The 13,915-nt window shown below is 37.4% G+C and overlaps 1 protein-coding gene across 9 annotated transcripts in view; it reads right to left on the bottom strand.

Annotated features, from left to right (window-relative positions):
- Window positions 1-13,915, bottom strand: part of LOC137290411 (ras-related protein Rab-3) — a 60,065-nt gene that overhangs the window by 23,176 nt on the left and 22,974 nt on the right. Inside the window, exon 1 of one of the 9 annotated variants that reach the window (XM_067821330.1) lies at window positions 12,613-12,872. The exons of 5 other annotated variants lie outside the window; for them this stretch is intronic. The gene's annotated coding sequence lies outside the window, so the exon portion shown is untranslated. Of the gene's footprint in view, window positions 1-6,948; window positions 7,125-12,612; window positions 12,873-13,915 lie in introns of those variants that run through there. 3 more of the 9 variants (XM_067821332.1, XM_067821329.1, XM_067821333.1) reach the window with 3 other exon arrangements.

The raw sequence follows: 13,915 nt of genomic DNA, 5'->3' as shown, positions 1-13,915 counted from the left end.
TACCTACCAGGAAATAGTTGTTTAAGATAAATGAGTAAGATTGGTTTTAAGTGCCAGTCAGACAAGCCACCAAGATGCCACTCTGCAACCAACTAGGAGCTTGAGCTGACACATCAGATTTCATGATGAGATGTCCTTCCAGTGTCTAAACTCTGATTGTTATATGTGCAAGCTGTGGTGCCCATGTTCAATTTATTGTTCTGTATTACAGGAGTGGTATTTAGACATGAACAGAACAGGTCTGGCAAATGCAACATTACACAAGATGAGGTAACTGATCCTGCCCCAGACTTACAGCTGCTGCTGAAGCCTTCACATTACTCTAAGCTGCAACACATACATTGCTGAGGTTAGATTGTGTAACATATAGTCAGCACAGGTGAGAAAAATTGAGCTAAATATCAAACTACCAATCTTTTGCTCTGCAGCCAGGTGCTCTAATCCACCAATGAATCCGTCCTGCATACATAAGGACAGTGCTTCCAGTTTCAGATGACTTGGTTAGTTACTGATGATGATGGAGGAACACAGTGTAAACAAATTAAAGTACATGTACTTACAAGAGAATGTGTTAATTCTGTTTCAATCATAAGTTTGCAGATATACACTAACCTACACTTGTAGAAACAGGAGGTTCTTATTGTAAAGATCTGGCTTCAATATATGTATGGTTAGACTAGACTATATAGTCTATTGTTACATTATGTATAGGCTGGTGTAACTACGACACTGAAGACTGAAGCATTTACCAACAAATAAATACAACTGTTTCATTATATATGGCTATGCCACGGAAAATTCCACCAAAATCACACATTTGATCAAAAGACCTAAATGGAAATGCAGCCTTTCAGAGTATGCAACAACTGCTGATGTATGGAGATAATGAGATATTGCAACTGCTGCAGACACAGTTAACTGTGTCATTCTGATGCAAAATGTTCAAACTGACCGAATACTATTGTCATTAAAAACACAGCAACTACCTGTACAGTTTTCCAAAACATGAAATCAAATGGAACAATGAAATATTGGAAGCAGTTATTATTTCAGAAGTTAGCATATTACTGCGTATTTCAAAATGAAAAGAAAATATTAAAAGCCAAATACAACACTCAACACATGTATGAACAGTATGGTCACTGTTTACAACCATATTCCATTAGGTTTGATACACTGCACACATTGGTGTCACATTGTCTGTAGCTCATGGGACTTGTGAAGTCATAATGAATAACACTTTATTCACATTCTGGTACAAATATCTACAGTGAGATAAGGGGGAAATGATGCAGATGCCCAGGGAAAGAGAACAATTGACATCACTTCCCCACTACACCTTTGAAGCAATATTATATGGTTTACTGCCCAGGAAAACAGCACTGACTAAATATCCAGCTTAAGTCATGTTGTTTTTCATGGAATCTAACAGCAAATCACAAAATACTGAAAGGTGCTAGTTCAACACAAGGCCTATCCCTACACCACATTTGAAGAAGAAACACTGTATTCTTAGGATCTACTTAGAACCGAATATATATTTTCACTTCCTGTGAACATATGTTATGACCATGTGATCGACAGACCTTCATGCTTCAGGATCAGACAGTTATGGTGTCCTTACAACAAGCCAGAACTCACTTTGGTGAAAGTCTTGCTGGTATCTTCTCTGGCTTTGTAAGCAGGCACCATTCCTGACTGGAAGAACCAACCATCCCTGTCAACTTTCCAGCTGATCACAGGTGACATTGTATACACTAAGAATTGTCTCCAGAAATGGCTACATCAATTCACTTTGGTGAAGATACTAGATATTACATATGTACAACCATTCTACTGCTACATCCAATGCTTTAGCTAGACTAATAACATGAAAGGACCAAATGTGAACTACACCTTGTTACATAACATGATAACACCCCAGGTAAAGACATGGGAAAAGGCAAGTTTCAGTAAACAAGTTTAGGACAACAAAATTGTTGACATGCATGCCAGTGTCAAGAACATCAATCAATACTGCTACTGTGAAGCTGCTGTAAAACCATGACCCCTTGGCATATATATTATTCTTAATTCCATATTAACTTAACATACATAATTTGCTGTTGCTAATGTGTTGCTCCCACCCACGGAGGATGCAGATTCATCTGATCATGATTTACTATCATTGCCTGAAAGGCAACAAAGACACAATTAACCATATGCAGTATTGATGATGGTCCTTAAGACACTGATAAGACGCTCAATTTTCTTTCCAGCATCTAACTCTTTGAAATTTCCTTTGAGGGAATGTAACCATGCAGAGCCTGATAGCCTATCCTCCATGGCTGTGAAACTGACAGTCTGTGAGCCCAGCTTCACAACAGGGCTATGCTTGTGGCTAAGATATAATTAGCCAAATCATCTATCTTTCAGGCTTCAGTAGCAGATATCTTGTAACAAACTACTGAAATAAAAGGAACAAATGTCCTTGATGTCCATGATTCAAACAATGAGTTATCACATTGCCTACAAGCATTGTTACTTGGTCACCTGAATAGTGGAACCAAGGTGTAAAGATGTTTTCCCCAACAAGATAGTACATGTGTGGACTGGATTACTGACTAACTAACCATTCAAAATTTATGGTTTGTGGGTGGCAATGATGATTTTATAGGGGGTCACCCATTTTGTTCTGGGGAGGTAAGGGGTGGGGGAGGGGTGTGTGTGTGGGAGTCAGCAATTTTGTACATAAAAATATCAAAATGTTAGTGGTGTGTCATTGACATTCACATTGTAATGGCTTCTCCATAAAAATCATCATCACACTAGCCATAAAGTATGAGCAGTCCCTAACCAGAGTTTTTATGACAAACAATCTTTGTTGGGTTTTAGTCCGGTAATTATAGCTAACAACAGACTACATGATAAGACAAAAATCTAAGATGCTTGGTGCCTGGCTCGTAGAGTTATACCTTTTTGTCACAGGAAGCTTTTGCAAACAAGGTAACTTCCAGAATGAAGTCACAGTACTGTTGCAAATGAAACAACACCTGTCAATGAGGAATCAGTAAGTAACTATCAGGCACTGGAAATAGCTAACACAGTTTGTAATGAATAGACATCAAACTTCATGAAAGTTCAGGAAGGATAAGACACATGTCTGAATAACTTCTATCATTAAAGAGAGGAGGGACTTTTCAGCGCATCTACCTAACACTGTCATAAAGCATGTAATAACCTCTTTCTCCTATTTCTAAATTCCCACAATTCTCAGTAAATGCAAACAGTGGCGTGACACTGCTATAGCCAGTGTTCTTTACAAAAAGTCTTCAACTTCACTTCACAAGTTTGGCAATTTTGATCAAAGCTGCATCCCCAGTGTGGCACCTCACAACATTGTATCTGAATGGAGGACAAGGACATGCAGGAGCCAAGTCTTATAAACAGGCTACCCATCCACCAGCTGCAGAGAGTGTGGTTAATGTACTCACTTGGATAACATTTATATGATACAGAGTAGCAGCATAAAGGTGGGCAGCACATGGAGTCAACACACATGCATGTTTGGCATCTTTGGAATCTCCAAGGAGATAACACTGTTAGTTGAATGAAAGCGAATAGCAGAATAGCTCCATGAGAGCTCTTGTAATTAAATATTTATGAGTTACACTTACGCGTAAACTTGGAAGTAGCATATCTCCAACAAAGAAATGGAATTTGATCACAGAAAATATATCAGTAGCGCTGTTTTATTCACAGCATCCAAGGAAGGCAAATTTGTTCACATGTCCTGAGTGGATGTCTTTTTTTTTCAGAAATGAAGAAATGCTAAAACTACTGCAAGAGGTTGTGGTGACTGGAACCTTGTTAGATGCCATGGCAATAGATCCTGCTGCTACAAATTCAATCTCCCAAGAGCATAGAAATGTCTCCAAATCTACTTATCTCACAAATTTGGTCATCTGCAATGACACAGTGGGCAACTCAATGACTGTCTTTGCAGACAAGGTGAATGAGACTGCTGAAGACCAAGTCAGATGGACGTCAAGAGGCAACCAAACAAGTATACTGAAGACAAACATGGATAGCAACAGAAATAGCTAAATAACAATGTGCACAGAAAACACACACTACTTTGCCGAAGTAACAACAATACTGAGGTGTGACATCAAGGAAATAAGATGAATTATCTGTTGACTGAATTAAAGATTGGATAATGCTACAAAGCTTCAAATCACATAAATGTTCTGTAATACTGGTGGAACAAACTATATAAAACTAAGCTCATCTACAATCTTCAAACTTAGCAACTAGGTCAAAGAATAGAAAAAATCCACATAAAACTGTTCAATCTACTAAACTCATATACTATTACAACACATATATTTATCTATTTATAAAACAAAAATAGGGCTGCAATGAATACACTGACAGTGTCGCAAATGTGATATGTATCATGAATATTGGTTAATGAATATGAATAATTATTTACGAATACAATATTATAGTTAAGTGATTGATGAAAATATGGAACGCCCATGTTAACAATGTTAAGTTGTCCCAAGAGTAACCATTTATCTCATGCCACTCAAATTTGGTATGTACTAGTTATAGTCGACAGAACCATATCCAGTTTTGGCAAACTAATATAACTTGCGCTACTGCAAGGCCATTCTTGCATATCTCACTTTGGAAAATGGCATAAGGGTTCAAGTAAAACACACTCCCTCAAATAAATATTGTAAATATTTGTTAATATTTGGTTCTGGTGACCACAAATAATGAATTGAATTCATGAAGGGCTAAGGTTCGATTCACCAAATATGCAAGTGAATCATTACAGCCTTAGTGGATACTCTCTGCTTGAGTCAAGGCCAACATAAAGGTCAACAGCATGAAAGGATAAACATTAAAATGTACAACAAAATGTCAAACCATTTAGTTTGGAACAAAAGAATTGCTCACTGCATACAGAATGAAACATTGATACATGAATTTAATGGTCACAAAATGGGCCAAAATGACATCCTTATAACTGAATCTTAAATAGGTGTCAAATATGAAATATTCCTAAATTTATAAGGACACATGAGGGTAAAAGGCCATGGAGAAGTAAAAAATCTCAAAATATTCAATTAAAGGCAACATGTCATTCCAACACAACATGCTTACTGCATATCAAATATAGTGAAGAGGCATACAAGCTTTACCTAGAAGATAATGAAAACCACCATAGTCACATTAACAATTTTACTGTCAGTAGATAGGAAAAGTGTATACTTTATCATATATTCAGCAATCACCTAACAGAACAGCCATGCATAACCAAATGATGTGGCACAGCTCAATGGCAATACACATCTGTTCAGACAGGTAATTGTTGGGCACTGTATTCACTGCTAGTGAGACATCCTATGTTATTTACATTTGTTATGTTCGTCATGTTCATCTCTATGTTCTGATGTAGCCACTTGGATATTAAAGTGTTCACAAACAACAAATTTAAATATTGAAATGGCAAAACTATTGGAAGATGAACTTCTTTATTTCCACAATGGAACATCCATAAAGTTTTGGCATCTCTACACCACCAACTTCTAACATGCCACTCAAATAAAACACACTTCAATATTTTCATTCCATTCTTATTTGACCCAAATCTCATCTTTCTGGCAACAATTTTGTAGAGAATCTTCCTGTTAATACTATTAAGTGAATAAACATTTAATCACAGACGGCAATACCTAAGATGAAAAACTCAGCACCAAGAATTGTAAATGCACAAAGATGAGCTATACAAAATGTTGGTATGGTCAAAGTCATCCTCATCTAAATTAGTTTGGATTTTTGCATGTAAAGTAACACTTAACTATACTACAGCCATATGATGGCAACTTGTATATAATTAAATCTGTATCTGACAGTCTAGTGATAGATGTCATGAGGATTGATTCACCCTATTCATCGGATCATCCCTTATAAGCACAGGTTGCTGGATGCCTGTGTTCTTCCCCAGACACCCACTGGTTAATCTGGGCAACTGTGGTATGTGGGTATGATGACAAACAATGGTGGTTACTTTTCAGACTACGCTATGCTATTTTCTTTTCAGCTGTCCTTACCATGCATGACTTCGTGAAGTCAATGTGGGTAGTTTTCAATAATGGGGTCAAAGTGAAACATACACTTTTATCCAAATATCACGATTTGAAGAAATTGTTGAACAAACAGAGTGTATAATGTACAGATTAGAACATTCCAACTAGCCTCACACAGTACATTCACTTTAAGTATGTGCTAGATTACTGCATACATCATGTCCCCTTTGATGAAAGCACATAGAAAAACAGGACTTACCCATATGCTGTTTTCAATGAGTCATAATACCTGTCCTTTCATTGTTTAACAATAAATACTTGTGGTTCAAATGTGCAGCAAACTGTGTAGGGCAAATTGTAGGAACTAAATGAAATACAATGACAAGGCCTGCAATTTAAATGCTCACAAGCCTCAAACTATCGGACATAATTACCCAAGGTTAATGTAAAACTCTCAAGAAGGCTGGCATACTTCAGATATATAGAGGTTGTTGAAAGTTAAGTGTCCTCCTCACATTGGAGTGCGAACTCCCCTACATCATCCTTCCCATAGTTGACATAAAATGTTACATCAAAATGAAAACAGCCTGAGTTAATCAGACAACTGGATTAGACTGAACATTACAATATGTAAGCAGCTGGACAACAAGTAAATAACACTGAACAAGACTGATCAGTTTTCAGATCGGAATGTAAGTATACAATAACAAGTACATTCAAATGAATGACCAACCTGTATCCTCAATAACATGAATCAAATTATCTCAACATAATAACAACCATAAAACACAAAAACAAAATACTGTCACATATAGACAATCTCTTTACAAAAGATGATGTCACCAATCCATGAATAACCACAGCTTACCTCTACTGTGGAAATTATGCTTCAAATACAATGATACAAATCCAAAACTGCCAGCTATGCAGGTCGAGAGAGAACTGTGAAGCTATGCATGGGCAGTCCCAGGTTGAGTGAGCTCACTGCACAAGCCCGGGGACGAGGTTAGCTGGCAACTCCAATACAGTATGTAGATACCACATAAGTATTCTGAAATAGCAGGGCAATGACGAACCATTGATTTTCCCTGTTTACGGTCACCATCATGTGAGAGTTGCTGTATATGTGTTCACCAGCTGTCACCCCAAACATGCCCAGCTTTTCATCTTGTAGACACATACAAAGATAACAGTGAGGCCACATGCCAGATTAATGCGGTTTCAAATGTCAGAACTTCGGACATTTCATCAATCATGAAGAACTTTACCATGAACTAGACCTATACTTCCTTGACTTAAAACAGAATTTTAAGTGAAGATATGTTAAAAGTGCAAAGCCTATCAGACTGTGTCAATGTCTTCCACTACATTAGTTTCAGAAGGTTACAATTTTTACGTAATACCAAACACGGAGTCTGTATCATTTCTGTTAAGATCATTTAAGATTCACATGAAACAACACAACAGAAAGTTCAACTTAAGAACAAAAAGAAGTCTGATATAGATATAGATATAGATAGATATAGGATATTTATATAGCGCACATATCCACGCACTAGTGCATGCTCAATGTGCTTGTATTTTTCCCTCGATCACTGGATGTCAATCTCAACAGCACATTGTATTTCAATCTGAACTCCCTGGGGACTATACAACTCTTTCTACCACTAGGCGCACCAAGGTTATTGTGGCTCTCTAATCCTAACAAGGTACCCAGTTGACAGCTGGGTGGACTGGGACACATAGTCACAGCTCTTTGTCCAAGTTTACTGCATGTTGCTGTACCCGCAACTAGGTGTATGCACATGTTCATGTGGCCACCATCTGGTCATATACCAACAGATTTGTGGGTTCTTTTAAGTGCACAGGGTTGTGTACTGTACACTAGGGGTTGTGACAACACTGAAAGAGTCTACACACAAAGTTGACGCCAAGGTTTTTACACCCGTTCACAGGTGGGCTCGATCCCAAAACCTCAACCTCGCTGGATCACTGGATATCTGAATTCCAAACACATAGCCATCACCTAGATGTAGAGAAATGACAGACCTCTTGTTGTTGGTAAGCAATACCAATGAATCATCATGATGTATATCATTTGTGGTCTTAATCAGACATGACTGTAGCAGAGCAATTAAAGCTGTAGATTTGTTTTAGTCATTTTACTGAAGTCAAACAAGGCAATAATTACTCACATAATCTGATAGGAACCAAATACACTGCATTCATTCATGATACAGGTTTCATTGTATCACCCTGTTCATAAAAGGGTTTGGTCTTGGAACAGAAAAATAGCATACTAAAGGTTTCTCAATACTGAGAATGTAAAAGGCATGCCATATAAATTGCCTAAAGGCTGTCTGTTGAACTTTTCACAGGGTCATACTCAACCTCAGCACAAACATCAATGTTTTGATTCGCATTGGTGATTCGCCCTTTGTAACACTGGTTGAAATCAAAATGAGTTTTCCACAGGAGAGGCATCAATGGGTGTCTGTGACATGATAGCAAAGCCCTAATGTGAGAGGGCTTGGGGTGGTGAGAAAACTGGGTGAGGCTTACATGTAATTATTACATTCTGCAAATCATGACTCATGATTAGTACATCAATACACAGAACATACCTTCACACAAGGAAACCTTTTCAACTTTTTAACTGAACATATGTTTAAAACGTGTCACTTTCATACTTTCCATGGGACATCATGAATTTTGAGACGTAGCTCTGCAAGAACTGATACACCAATAAACTCAAGAGATGGAACTGAAAATGATTTGAAGTGCAGTTCATTACAACCCCATCTGGACTGTATTTTTGTCACTGCATAGACATGACATTATGTGTGCATGATTTAAGAATTTCAAATGATGTTACTTGATAATGAATTGTCTCACCTATAAGCAAGGCTACTGACAGCCAGGTAGAGGATGTACGAGGGGATGTCAATAAGTCTTGAGCCTTCAGCATTTTTCATACCCAGTTGTCACAGCCTATGGTACGACATTGAACCTTGGAGTGTAGCTGATGTGATATATAAGGTTTGGTATCCTACTCTCAGAAGTTATTGAACAGCTCACATTGACAGAAAGAGACCCCAGTCACGGCAGTGAAAATGAATAAAATTGAGTTTAGAGCAGTAATTAAGTTTTTAGTTCTTGAAGGAAACTCAGTGAAGAACATTGAAGAAAGGCTTTCAGCAGTTTATGGGAAGTCTTCCCCTTCATCTGCTACCATCAAACGATGGGTCAATGAATTTAAGCATGGTAGAGAGAGTCTTGAAGATGACCCCCGTCCAGGTCGCCCAACAACAAGCACTAGTCAGGACAACATTGACTTGTGCTGGAAAATCATCGAATCACACTACATGAGTTAGAGGAGACCCACAGGCATTTCACACGGATCCATCGAGACAATTCTTCATGAACATCTCGTCATATCTAAGGTGTGTGCAAGATGGGTGCCAAGAATGCTTACAGATGAAATGAAGCGAACAAGGGTCACCATAAACAACTCCATGCTAACCAGATACAACAAGAATCCAGAAGATTTTCACTTTAAGCTAGTAACCTGTGATGAAACCTGGATCCACCACTATGATCCTGAGAGCAAACAAGAATCCATGGAATGGAAACATGTCATTTCTCCCAGGACCAAAAAGTTCAAAGCCTCCAGATCAGTGCAGAAGGCAATGGAGACAGTCTTCTGGGATAACAAAGGCGTCATCCACATAGATTACTTACCAAAAGGAAGAACAATGAATGGGGAATAGTATGCTAACTTGTTGAGGCAAGTGCGACAGTCAGTCAAGGAGAAGCACCGGGGCAAGATCAGTTGGAAGGTGGCTCTGTTGAATACTGAACAAGGAGCACCTGCACATTGAGATCAGTGAGGTGCTGTGTATGTAGAGTATTGAACAAGGGATCTTGCATATAAACAGTCATAGTAAGGTATTGAACAGGGTGAATCTTCAAAATCCCAGAGATACAATGTACAGTTTATCTAATACATACTTGTAACAGATATTTCACAATGTTACTTTAAAGCAAATCATGTTGTGATATAATCCCTAATCTGCCAAATACTGACAGCAGAACATGACAAGTAGCCACATATCTCAACTAGCTGAAATCATATTCCTGTCCCTTCAGAGAAGGGAAGACAATATTTGGTATAGAATGGTCCCAAATAAAGACTTTATTGTCTAATATGTGTGGTTATACAGGTTTTAATGTTAAATGATTGGTGATGTAAAAACTTCCACTTTGAAGTGCAGACATATTGATGAACGTGTCACAAAATATATGCAGCTGAAATCACTCGTCATAATATATGGGAACATGTACAAAAAACAACAGTATATAGCTCACATAAAAGCCAACACTCACTATAAGATGACAGCCACTGTTATCTTTACATGTGAAGCAGGTGAAGGAAAAATCTGGAAGCCCAACATGGAACAGAATATAGAAGCCATGTTTTCCTTTTCTGCATTGTAATTGGGAGTTGTTAAGTATTACATATGCTCACACCTTTAAGTTGTACCTCATCTGAGGTGATGCCTCATTATAAATTGCCTCATTATATGTTGAATCGTTGCTACAGACTGTTTCAAATGCATGTTTCAGCTTTTGTTAAACATCTGTCATGTGTTCTCACAATGAACTTGTTTTTGACTTGTACAGCAATACACATACGTGTAGGGACAGATATCGATACCTTTCCACTAAAGTCTACACATACTTTCTAAGTCTTTTGCAATCCTTTACCTATTTCAAACAACATTCTGAAATATGTTAGTGGTACATGATAATTTTTGTAGAAAAGGCACGCAATGTTTACTGTTACTTTGCTGTCTGAAAATAATATGTTTCAATACATGACATGAAGTTCTTCAATGGCATTTAGAAATTGGTGTAGAGATACAAGACAAATGTTACAAGTTCTTTATTGGTTTCTTCTGGGCTAGTTCTTGCCCCTCCTTGAAGATAATGATCATATAAAACAGTACAGTATATATGTTTCTTGATGTACAGGAAGCCAGGGATGTAATTAAATATCCACAATCACATAGGAACAAAGAGATGGGATAAGTATGATCAAACAATATTTTTCAACCTAACCAGTGATGTGGCTCAGTGCTTGAACCCATCCACCTATGTGAGTACATCATGTAACTTGAATGAAGTGAGTAACCGTGAACATCATGTTGATTTAATACCCTCTCTTCAGGGGATCAGTTTATCTGTAGATACTTCATATCAGTTGGTTTACTTCACCTTTTCCAATTACATAGGTGAACTGTAACTGGTAAACATCATAGACCTCCTCCAGGTTTATTGTTTCTGACGAAGCTACTGAAGATGCCAACACCATTTTGGCAAGCAGTATTCAGGTGACCTATTAAGTAGGCATCTCAGACTCAGCAGAGTATACAGGGGTACAAATGAAATCATACATGGTACACAGATCCAACATTTAAAACTGGAATATCACTGACCATTCATATATTTTAGTTATTTCAATATGTTTTACTGAAATGTAGCTTCAAATCACACTTGTTTTTACATGTTCATTTATGTTCTACAGGTTTTATCTATGATTGTGGCAAGAATTCTGTGACATACTTTTGAGAATTGCAATAAAAGCTACCGGTATAGAGCGACATCTTCATTTATGAACCTTGTTTGATCGTAACAGTAACTAGACATATTGGTACATATGGATCAAATATACACCCCAAACACATCCACTGAAGTAAATACGTTGACATTCAGTATACCATGGTTGATAATTTCATGAGCAAAGATTTGATATATAAGGACATAATTCCAGAATGCCGGGCATGTCGCACATCATAACCATTATCAGGTTAGTTACCCTGGCAACCATATGGAACGAAGAATCAATTCAGGAATTTCATAGAAGTAATCTGTGAGTGAGTGAGTGAGTGATCATGTCTTCACATCTTTGTCAAAAACTTCTACCAACATCATTACTGGAGGTAGTGCATATGGGCTCCACACATTGTACCAGTGTTGAAATCGAACCTAACCTTTCAATGGGACAAGCTAACACATTAACTACAACAATACCCTAACTGTGCCCATTTGAAAGATATACTTCCAACAGATGTAACATTGTGTATCAATGGCAGACAACATTTAACAATCTGTTTGTAGCCCAGTTACATGCCTTTAGGAACTATAATCTTGGATCTATAAAACAACTTGTTCACAATTGACCCATTCATTGAAGAGATTACCACATATGTCCCTGAATCAAATGTCATTTTTCAGTTCTTCCAAATCTATCAGCTTTCAATCAACTACTCTACATACTAGTATGAAATTATTCAAACAGTTTATAACTGTGAAAAATAGCTAAAACAATCCTGTAATGAATTACTTCAATGTCACATTTAATACAAACAGAAGACCTAGACACATAATCTTCAGACATATGGAAATACAGAAAACACAGACTATATATAACCTCCTCCTGGCTTTAGTCAAGAATAAATTATGCCCATACCTTCAAGCTAGAGTTTCCTGCTTAGTCTGGCACCTCTAAAATGTGTTGAGTTGTGAAATATGTTAGAATCCTTCAGTCTGTTGCACTGGATGTCGATCTGTCACAAATGGCGGAAAACTTGACTTCCACCAACGCACCAACGTCAGTCAATTAAACATGGCTGCCATTACAATGAGGCTGAGGTTGCATTCAATATTCATAGAATGTAGGGAGGCTTGGTAGAAACTGGTTGAATCTATAGCAGATATTGATCCAAGACTGTAAGCGAGGGCAGGAGAAACAAGGGAAGTAACTCCTAACCTAATTGCCATCTAGCACTCCCTGAGGCTCTAATTAGTGGCTATTGTGTTCATCAAACACTTCATTTACAATAAGTAATAGTGTTTTGTTTTATTTCTATTCAGAAAAGGTGGAAATCTCACCTGCCAGCTTGCCAACAGTTGGGCCTAATAACAGCTTATTCTAACAATGCATAATTTCATGAAGAACCTGCTCCTTTGTCATTTTGAATTTTAATTTTCTCTGAGAAGAACGGACACATGCTCAATGACTGTCCAGTAAACAAAGAGGGAGTTACACACATGAGTTTGAATCATAAAATTTCATTACTGAAGGAAACTGTTCAAAACTTGGTAGCTTTTAGTGACACAAGTTAAGGATATAAACCTACATATTCTTACGAGTCAAGAGATCATGCAACAATTTTAAAAGCTGTTTTAATACTAGCAGTCTAAACATATGTACAATTGTGGAAAACAAGCATTAAATATGGCTAAAATGTCTAACTTTGATAATCACACAACAATACAACTGTTCCAAGTGCTCAAACTCCTTCCTAATGGAACAAGATCACATAAATCCATCCATTGAAAGTCACTCTATGCCAACATGGCATTTTCAAGTAGCCCACATGGCTAACCCGTTAACTCCGACCTGGCACTCATCACTTTGTGTGTTGCCCTGCTTAAACAAGTCAAAAGGCTAAGCTACAATTATATAACCTCATTGTATTTTCCTTATCCCAGATTAATTACTGACAAATGAAAGTAGACAGTGGTAAGCACAGCTTCGTAGCTTCATGGTGAGCAAGCATTTAAAGTATTTCAGAAGGACTTCAGATTTATAAATACATATAAAGATTTATAAAGTAGTATATAAGATATTCTAATAACATCCACATAACAACATCCATTATTTGAATTTTTGTAACATGTTCATTTTCACATATCCTTAATTACAAATAGCTTGCAACTGTCTGCACTACAACTGTAATATAGTGAAAAGAAGTCGAAACTGCCAGTAT

Source organism: Haliotis asinina, chromosome 7 (assembly GCF_037392515.1).
Source record: "Haliotis asinina isolate JCU_RB_2024 chromosome 7, JCU_Hal_asi_v2, whole genome shotgun sequence".
Lineage (NCBI taxonomy): Eukaryota > Metazoa > Mollusca > Gastropoda > Lepetellida > Haliotidae > Haliotis > Haliotis asinina.
Note: the sequence above shows the minus strand (reverse complement) of the source record. Positions and strands in the feature narration are given on the sequence as shown.